Raw genomic sequence first — 10022 nt, 5'->3', positions numbered from 1 at the left:
CTGTCCTGGAACTCACTTTGTAGACCAGACTGGCCTCGAACTCAGAAATCTGCCTGCCTCTGCCTCCCAAGTGCTGGGATTAAAGGCGTGCGCCACCACGCCCGGCCAAAACCAACTTAAAAGCACCGTCCAGATGTGATATTAAGTCTTTGTTTTAATAATTCATGAAATTCATCTAAGCTACGCGTGCCCCACCAGACTCACCAGAAGTTAGTTTTACGCTTTCTGGGTTGAAAGAGAGGATGAACCTCCATGACCCTACGCACACAGAGCTTTGTTTCAAAATAGATCTATGCTTAAATTTGAATTAAAATATTTTTATTAATAATGATAATAAACATTATGGCTAAAAAATGGCAACAATTATCTGAACCACTGGAAGACATGGTATGCTTCATCGTTCAAAAACCTCCAACTAAAAAACTATCACTGAAGAAAACTATAAAAGAACGATAAAATGACCAATACTACTACTACTAATGATAATAATATAAAAAGGAAGGAGAAGAGGGAGGGAGTGGTGGCCCACACCCTTAGTCCCAGCATTTGGAAGGTAGATATAAGAGGATCTTAGTGCATGTGAGGCTAGCCTGCTCTACAAATTGAGTTCCAGGCAGGACAAGCTAGACACCAAAACCCTGTTTGAAAACAAAAATGAGGAAAGACAGACAGAGCAGAGAGGAGAATAAGAAAAAGGAAAGAGCCTTGAGGCTTGGCAGTGTTGCTCAGTGGTGTGGCTCACTGGCATTGCATCTTGGTGAGGCTGCTGTTTACAGCCAGGTTTCCATACCACACATAGCACTGAGACCTGGCAACGCCCCACCTCCCTACAAGGAGACATTGTAGTCAGTGCCTGAGCCTGATTCAACTAAGCCACTTCCAAAATTCCTAAGCACGGAATCTGCAATAACATTTTGCTGTTTCCATTTACTTAGTGTTGGGCTAATTAGCTACATACTGATAAATCACTGATCTCAAAGGAAACCTATTGAATGGTTGACATTCATCCATTTGTTACTGGAGCTCTGAAGGTACCTTTTAAAGTTTCTAGTACTTTGAGATCAGTTTACCTAGTTAAGCTAGGCTGGCCTTGAACTTATGATCCTCTATCCTAAAATGCATAAATGCTGGGATTGCAAACATGGACCCTGCCTGACTTTTCTTTTTTTTTTTTTTTTTTTTTTTTTTTTTTTTTAGCTAGGGTCTCTCCATACAGTCCTGGCTGACCTGGAACTCACTATGTAGACCAGGCTGGTCTCAAACTCTGTAGAAGAACTTAAACTCCTAATTCCTGTCTCCACCACTCAAGTGCTAGGTCTATAGAGATGAGCTAACATGCTCGCCCGGCTTCTTTCTACATCGATCAGCCAGACATAGGGGCTCATGCCTATAATCCCAGCACTGAGGAGGCACAGGGGATCTCTGCAAGTTTGAGGCCAGCCTGGTCTACAGAGACAGCCAGAAGTACATAATGATTTAGAGATAGGTAGGTAGGTAGGTGGGCAGGTGGATGGGTGGGTGAATGGGTGGATGGATGGATGGATGGATGGATGCAGAGGCTTTCTCACTGTATAGCCCCAACTGGCCTTCGATTCATGAAGATCCACCTGTCTTGGCTTCCAAATGCTGGAATCAAAGGCAAGTGCACCCCTGCCTGCCCTCCCCCTTCCATGCTGACTCTTTTTAAAATCTGTAGGAAATAAAAACAAATGGTGGTACAAACCTGTCATCCAGGAATTCAAGAATTAAGAATTTGAATTCAAGAATTCAGTCTTAAGTTCAAGTCAGCTATGGCTACCAAGTAAAAAATAAAATAAAAAATGAAAAATAAACTTATCTCAATAAATATAAAAATGAGTAGCCTTGGCCAGCTTTGAATTTGTGACTTTCCTGGACCTGAGATGATAACATGTGCCACTGTGTCCAGTCATTTTCTACCCTTTTTCCTCTTTGTGCATCTTACTGCTATGTCTACATACTGCTAAAAATTTGTTCTTGTTTACTTTGTGTCTTCCTGGAAATTGAACCCAAGGGCCCTCACATGCACACCAGCAAACACTGTCACGGCGCTGTATTTCTATCACTCCAATTGGTCCTTATTTAAGATCTCTGTAATTTTTAGTTCCCAGAATTCACTTTTGCGTGAGTGTATACATCGTGGGCAAGCATGCTACCACTGAGCTACATCTCCAGGTCCCAGAATTCATGTCTGTGTTTTGGTCCTATTTAAATTTGCTATGAAGATGAGAAGGTAGCTCAGTGGATAGCATTCAAAGGGCTCTGTGTTTGAACCCCAGAACAGTGGGGCTTATCTATAATCCCAACACTCCAGAGGTGGAGACAGGAGGATCAGAAATACAAGGTCATTTTTGGCTACATACCAAATTCAAGGCCAGCCTGGGTTACATGCTGTCTTAAAATAAGTAAATCGGGTGTATCTTTTTTTTTCCCCTTAAACATTGTTTTTTATCTGTGTGAGTGTTTTGCCTGCATTTATAGATGTATACCACATGTGTGTTTGGTGCCCTTGAAGGCTAGGGTGGTCATGGCTCATGCCTTTAGTTCCAGCACCTGGAAGACAGAGGCAGTCAATCTCTGTGAGTTCAAGGCCAGCCTGGTCTAACAGCCAGGGCCACATAGAAAAATCCTGTCAAAAGAAAGAAAGAAAAGGGGGGGGGGGAGGAAGAGAGAAGTCTAACTTTGGTTACTCAGGAAGTAAAGCCAACAATCAGATGACGGAACCTCATGAAAGGCTTTTGAGGAGCAAAGGAAACCATTAAGTAAAGACAGCCTGCAGAGGGGGAAATCATTAATATCTGGAATAACTACATGAAGAACTCAAAAAACTAAATAAGCAACCAACCAATCCAAGGAATAGGCTTATGAAATGAGCAGGCCATTCTCAGAAGACGGAACACAAATGCCCAAGAGTATGGAAAATGCTAATCTCTCTGGTTGTCAGGGGGATATGAGTCAGACCACGCTGAGGCTCCATCGCAGCCTCGTCAGAATGCCAGTCATTGAGAAAACAAACAAACTGCCAGTGCTGACAAGGATGTGGACAGAAAGAAACCTCACACACGGCTGATGGGAATGTGAACTAGTCCAGCCACTGTGGACGTCAGGATGGAAGCTTCTCAGAAAATTGGAAACAGGTCTTCCTTATAATGCAGCTATTATGTAAACTCAGGGGCATTTATTTACACAAGTCACAGTGACACTCGCTGTTTGGTGTTTATCACGGTAGTGCCCGACACAGCCAAATGCCCAACAGCAGAGGAGTGGATAAGGAAATATGGTATGCGTGTGTGCCCATGTGCATGTGAGGGCACATGTGTGCTCATGCACATGGACGCCAGTGGCTGGTATCAGCTGTCTGCCCCAAATGCTCAGTTAACCTTTGTTTTTGAGACATAGTCTCTCAGTGAGCCTGCAGCTCATGGATTTACCCAGGGAGCTCCAGTGACCCGATGTCTGCTGTCTCTGCCTCTCTAAAATTTAGATTACAGGCACAAACCACCAGGCCTGGCATACATACATACACACACACACGTATACATGCACTTATACATATATATGCACACATACACACGCACATACATATACACAGACATACACACACACATACATATACACAGACATACACATATACACATACAGATACACATACACACATAAATATACATGCATACAGGTACACACAGACACACACAGGCATGTGCTAGCAACCCTGAGTCAGTTCTTAAGCAGCAGGCACATTACCAACTGAGCCATTTCCCAGCTCCAACGTGGCTTTTTTTTTTCAACCATAAAGAAGAATGAAATCACGTCATTCTCAGGAAAGTGGATGCAATGGGAGACGGCTGTACTGTTAATGTCTTAGTCACTGTTAGTCACTGTTCTGTTGCTGCGAAGAAACACCATGGTCAAGGCGGCTTTTTATAAAAGAAAGCATTTAAGCATCGGGAGCGTACTTACAGTTTCAGAGGTGAGTCCGTGATCTTCGTGGTAGGGAGCAGACAGGCAGTAGCTGAGGACTTTACATTCTGTTTACAGGTAGCAGGCAGAGAGAGACAGAGAGACAGAGAGAGAGACAGACTGGGTGGGCCTGGCATGGGAAGAAAACATGGGACAAAGGAGACAATTGTGGGGGTGGAGGGTAAGGAAGGGAGCAGCAATGTGCTCAGAATTCAATGTGTACATCCTCAAAAGATTTTTTTTTTTTTTAAAGAATGAGAAAAAACAATGAGGTTGACCGGTGCGGTGACACCTTTGATCCCAGCACTTGGGAGGCAGAGGCAGGCAGAATTTTGTGAGTTCGAGACCAGGCTGGTCCTACAAAGAGAGTTCCAGAACATACAGAAACCCTATCCCCCCAAAAAAAACAAGCAAACAAAAACCAAGCAAAGCAGCAAGGAACTCTAGAGCCGCACCTCACAATGCTTACCTGTGACCCCAGCACTTGAGGCCCAGGCTGCAGGACCAAGGTCAAGATCACTGACTATAACAGATCAGAGAGCTGGGCAGTGGATGGCTTTGCTCTCAACTATTCAGGAAACTGAGGCAGGAGGATCACAAATCCAAAACCTACCTGGGCCACAGAACAGTTCTAGGCCATCCTGAGCAACTTAGCTGGACCCTGTCTCAAAAAACTGAAAGTGAACTGACACCCTGGGTGCTTTCTTTTGCTGTGATAAAGGGGACGCCAAAGCACTGTAAGGAGGAAAGGGCTTGCTTCATCCTAAAAGGTCATGGTGAAGGAAATTATGGCAGGAACTGAAGTGAATACCATGGGGGAGAAAGACTCTTACTTACCCGACTCTCAAGCTTGCTCTGTTTGCTTTCTTCCACAACCCAGGACCACCTGCCCACAGCTGGCACTGCTCACTGTGAGATGGACCCTCCCACAGCAGCATTAATCAAGAAAATGGCCCACACACTTGCCCGCAGGGCAGGTTGATGGAAGCATCCTCTCTGTTGAAATTCCCTCTTCCCAGGTGACCCTGGCTTGCATCGAGTTGAAAACAAAAACCAAACCAACCAACCAGCCAAAAAAACTAGACACACACACACACACAGACAGACAGACAGACAGACAGACACTCCTGACTATTCAATGTACAAATGCTCTGTAATCCATGCTGTCCATTTTAGTATCTGGAGACCTTGTGAGTCTGTTCTATGATCTATTATATCTACTATTTTCTGGGTGTTAGTTTGGTTTGCTAATTTGTTTTGTACGTAGCCCCAGCTGGCCTGCCTAGTTTTGACTGTGTCATCAGAATCGGATGGCCAGGAATCCAGGATCCTTCCTCTTGCAACCCTAGTGCCGCATCGTCTCCTTCACACCTTCTTTTCTTAGCGAGGCTGTGTTGTGCACCCCAGGCAACTTTGTGTGCTCAATATTGGTTTTTTCTTTATTGCTAGAGTCTTTATATGTTGTCCAGGCTGATCTGGAACTCTTGGAGTCCCCTGATCCTCGTACGTCAGTCCCCCAAATACCTGGGAATACAGGTCCTTCATCTGGCTCTGGCTCCAAGATATTGTTTGGTTGTAGTTTGGTTTGACTTTGCACTTTTTGATTTCCTAAAAAAAGATGATCCCACTAGCCTAAGCTGGCCTTGAACTCACTGTGTAGCCAAGGATGGCCTTCAACACCTGATTCTCCAGCCTCCACAGCCAGGGTGCTGGGACTACAGGTGCGCGTCAACAGTCCCGGCTTTTGCTGGGGATTGTACACAGGTGTCCTGTCTGCTAGGCAGGATTTCTTTTTTTCTTTATTCTTTTTTCTTTCTTTCTTTCTTTCTTTCTTTCTTTCTTTCTTTCTTTCTTTCTTTTCTTTTTTTTTCTTTTGAGTGGGGAGGGGCTGGAAATGACAAGAATCTGCCTGACTCTGGTCCCAAGTGCTGGAATTAAAGGTAGATGCCACCATGTCCAGGTTTTAAAATAATATATTTTAAAAATTTGGTTTTGTCCAGGAATGATAGTGAATGGCTTTGATCCCAGCACTCAGAAGGCAGAAACAGGCAGATCTCTGTGAGTTCACAATCAATCTGGTCTACAGAGGGAGTTCCAGGACAGTCAGGGCTATGGCAGAGAAACCCTGTTAAAAACAAACAAACAAACAAAATATAGTAATAAAATCTTGCTTTTGAAAATTTGCATAAATTCACTAAATTGAGCACTGTTGTCCACGTCCATAATCCCAGCACTTAGTGAGAGCATGGGCATTCAAAATCTGAGACTATCCTGAGCTACAGAGGCAGCTTGAGCCTAGCCTAGAATACAGGAGACTTTGACACAGAGAGAGATAGATGAAGGGAGAGACAGAGACAGAGAGACAAAGAGGAAAAGGAAAAAAAGGAAAGTTCTGTGAGGCTCAAGACAATATCATCTTCCACTAAAGAGAACTTTAAAAAAATATTTATTTTATGTATATGAGTACACTATCACTCTCTTCATACACACTAGAAGAGGGCATCAGATCCCTTTACAGATGGTTGTGAGCCACCATGTGATTGCTGGGAATAAAACTCAGGACCTCTGGAAGAGCACTCAGCGGTGTTAACTGCTGAGCCATCTCTCCAGCCCCAAGAGAATGTTTTTGTTTTATTTGTTTGTTTGTTTGTTTGTTTAGAGACAGCCTCTGGCTGTGTCTCTCACCTAAGCCTCAAACTCCTGAACACCCTGCCAATGACTACCCAGCTGCTAGCTTACAGGTACGTGCACCACACCCTTTTAAAGAGAACTTTTTGCTACTTCACCAAATTACTGAAGGTATTGGCAATATGTAATCAATCACCTTACATCAAGTTCGGGCACGTGTTTTCTGTGTCGCTTTAAACTTAGCAGACAGGATTTAGCATCGCACTTGGAGCCTGGGTCTTCCTGGTATCCCCACTCAGCACTGAGGCCAGGGAGAAAGGCCAATATGGCAGCAGGATGTCTTAGTTATCTTTATGTGTTTATGTTGGTGTGACTTAAAAAAATAAAAGGCAGAGGCAGAGGCAGGCGGATTTCTGAGTTTGAGGCCAGCCTGGTCTACAAAGTGAGTGCCAGGACAGCCAGGGCTATACAGAGAAACCCTGTCTTGAAAAAAAAAAAAAAAGCCAATTTAAGAAAGAAAGGGGTGCCGGGCGTTGGTGGCACACACCTTTAATCCCAGCACTCGGGAGGCAAAGGCAGGCGGATTTCTGAGTTCGAGGCCAGCCTGGTCTACAGAGTGAGTTCCAGGACAGCCAGGGCTACACAGAGAAACCCTGTCTCAAAAAACCAAAAAAAAAAAAAAAAAAAGAAAGAAAGGGGTTAGCCTTCTCTCCTGTGTATTTCCTGGAAATACCACAAACAAGACCATTACGTTTGTTTACAGTGGAGACAGCCCAGCTTCCTGTGTTTCTGATATCTACATTTTATAGTATCAACTGCAACCCCACTGGGTGTTCCTGGAGAACCTGGGACCTCCTCTCAGTCCCTACCAACTCTTTGAAGACCTCTCAGAATGACATCCCCAGCTGTTGTGAAGACATAAACCCGCGTCTTCACGGAAAAGCTTGCTTTCCTCTAGAGTGTGGCTCGAGAAATCGGAACACTTGAGCTTAAAACCTGAACTAAAATCTCCTCAATTAACAGAGTGCCTGCCTAGCACAGGGAGGCCGGAGGCTCACTCCTCCAAACTGCGTGAGCCACCTGTGCTGGTGCAGGCTTGTAGCTGCAGCACTTGAGATGTGGAGGCAGGAGGACCAGAGGTTCAAGGTAATCTTTGTCTGCATAGTGAGTTCCAGGGCAGCCTGGGATCCTGGGACAGATGATATTGTGTCAAAGAGAAGACAAAGGTCTAGAGAGATGAGGCAACAGATGAATATTGCTGCTCTTGCAGAGGACCCCAGGTTGGTTTGCAACACCTGCATGGCTGCTCATATAAACCACTGTGACTCTAAATTCAAGAGATACATCACCACCGCCTTTTTCTCCTGCTCCTCCTGCTCCTGCTCCTGCTCCTCCTCCTCCTCCTCCTTCTCTTTTGTTGTTGTTTTGGGTTTTTTGGTTGTTGTTTTCTTTTTTGAGACAGGGTTTCTCTGTGTATTCCTGGTTGTCCTGGAACTCACTCTGTAGACCAGGCTGGCCTTGAACTCACAGTGATCCGCCTGCCTCTGCCTCCTGAGTGCTGGGATTAAAGGTGGGGGAAGGGGGGCACCATATCCAGGAGGGCTGTTGTTGTTTTGTTTGTTTCTGAAACAGACTCTCTCCCTGACCTGGGGCTTACTAATTTGGCTGGGCTGGTGGAACCTTTGGAAGTCTTACTGAAACTAGCAGAGTGACTGATCTCCAGTCTTTGACGTCGATGGTGAAGTTGCGGCTTATGACCTCCTGCTTATGTGACAAAGAACCAGCCCCTTGTTGAGCATTTTATTTAAGTTTATTTATTATTTATTTATTTTATTTTTGAGATGTAGTCCTGGTTGGCTTGGAACTCAGAAATCTGTCTGTCTCTGCCTCCTAAGTGCCACGGTATCAAAAGCACTTGTCACTGCCTGCTTGATTTTTTTTTTTTTTTAATTTTTAATTATATATAATGTGGGGTGAGGGGACCAGATCCAAAAGAAACTTGAGACAAATGGCTATCTGTGTGCCTATTAGCATAGCAAAGCACGTGCTGACCTCTAGGCTCACCCGTGGTAATGGTAAAAACCACACACTGCTGTCCAGAGGACCCCAGGTCAGCTCTCAGCACCCATGTCAGATGGCTCATAAGCACCTGAAACTCCAGCTCCAGGCAGATGCAGACACGTCTGGCTTCTGCTGGTCTATAGCTTCATGTGCCTGTCCCCACACACAGACACAAACACATAAGGACTCCTGGAATAGCGCAGTAGACCAGTGAGTCAAGTCATCGGGTTCTGACCCAAACAATATTTACAGAAAACACTGCAAGCACTTGTCCCCAGAGGCGATAGCCTTCGACACGGTCAATAAGAACCATGTGTGGTACATTGCAAAGTGCGCTTACAGCTTTCTCAATAAACAGAACATTTTCAACATGAAAAACAGAAGTAACTCACATAACTAAAAACTAAACTTAAGACAGGAAGAGGCCGGGCGTGGTGGCACACGCCTGTAATCCCAGCACTCGGGAGGCAGAGGCAGGCAGATTTCTGAGTTCGAGGCCAGCCTGGTCTACAGAGTGAGTTCCAGGATAGCCAGGGGTAAAAAAAAAAACCCCTTTTTAAAAAAAAAAAAAAAAAAAAAAAAAAAAAAAAGGAAGCAAAAGCGAACAGTCAAGGCTCTCCTGGCCCTGCCCTGAGTGAGCAAACAAAAACCAGCTAGTTCACGGGCTTCCCTCCCCAGCTTCTCAACCCCTTCAAACCCTCCTCTTGTGGCTTGTGCGCTCTGTTGTCTGTCTCTCTTGGTCCGCTCTCTCTTGATCTACTTTGCCCACACTCTCTCTGTCTTCCTCTCTCTCTCCTCTCATGGCCAGGCTGCGTTCAGCTTAGTTCTCTCTCTGCTCTGAACTCTTGCAGATACCTCTGGCTGTGCTCCTTCCTCCTCATCTGATTCTTTTAAGATGAGTTCACATCCAAGCCATGGTGGTGCACACCTTTAAAGCCAGCATTTGGAAGGCAGAGGTAGTGGTAGGCCTCTGGGAACTCAAAGAGACTCTGGTCTACACAGTGAGTTTCAGGCCAGCTAGGCCTACAGGGTGAAACTCTCTGTCCCTGAGATTGGGCCAAAGGCAAGGTTGGAGGGCATTTTCTTAGTGACTAATGGGGCAGGGCCCAGTCCAATGTGTGTAGTACTACCCTGGCAGGTGATCCTGGGTTCTATACAAAAACCTACTGAGGAGCTGGAGTGAGAGCTGGAGAGATGGCTCAGTGGTTAAGAGCACTGACTGCTCTTCTGGAGGTCCTGAGTTCAAATCCCAACAACCACACAGTGGCTCACAACCATCTGTAAGGAGATCAAATGCCCTCTTCTGGTGTGTCTGAAGACAGCTACAGTGTACTCACATATGAGGAAGGAAGGAA

This window comes from Mus caroli, chromosome 3 (assembly GCF_900094665.2).
Source record: "Mus caroli chromosome 3, CAROLI_EIJ_v1.1, whole genome shotgun sequence".
NCBI classification, from domain to species: Eukaryota; Metazoa; Chordata; class Mammalia; order Rodentia; family Muridae; genus Mus; species Mus caroli.
Note: the sequence above shows the minus strand (reverse complement) of the source record.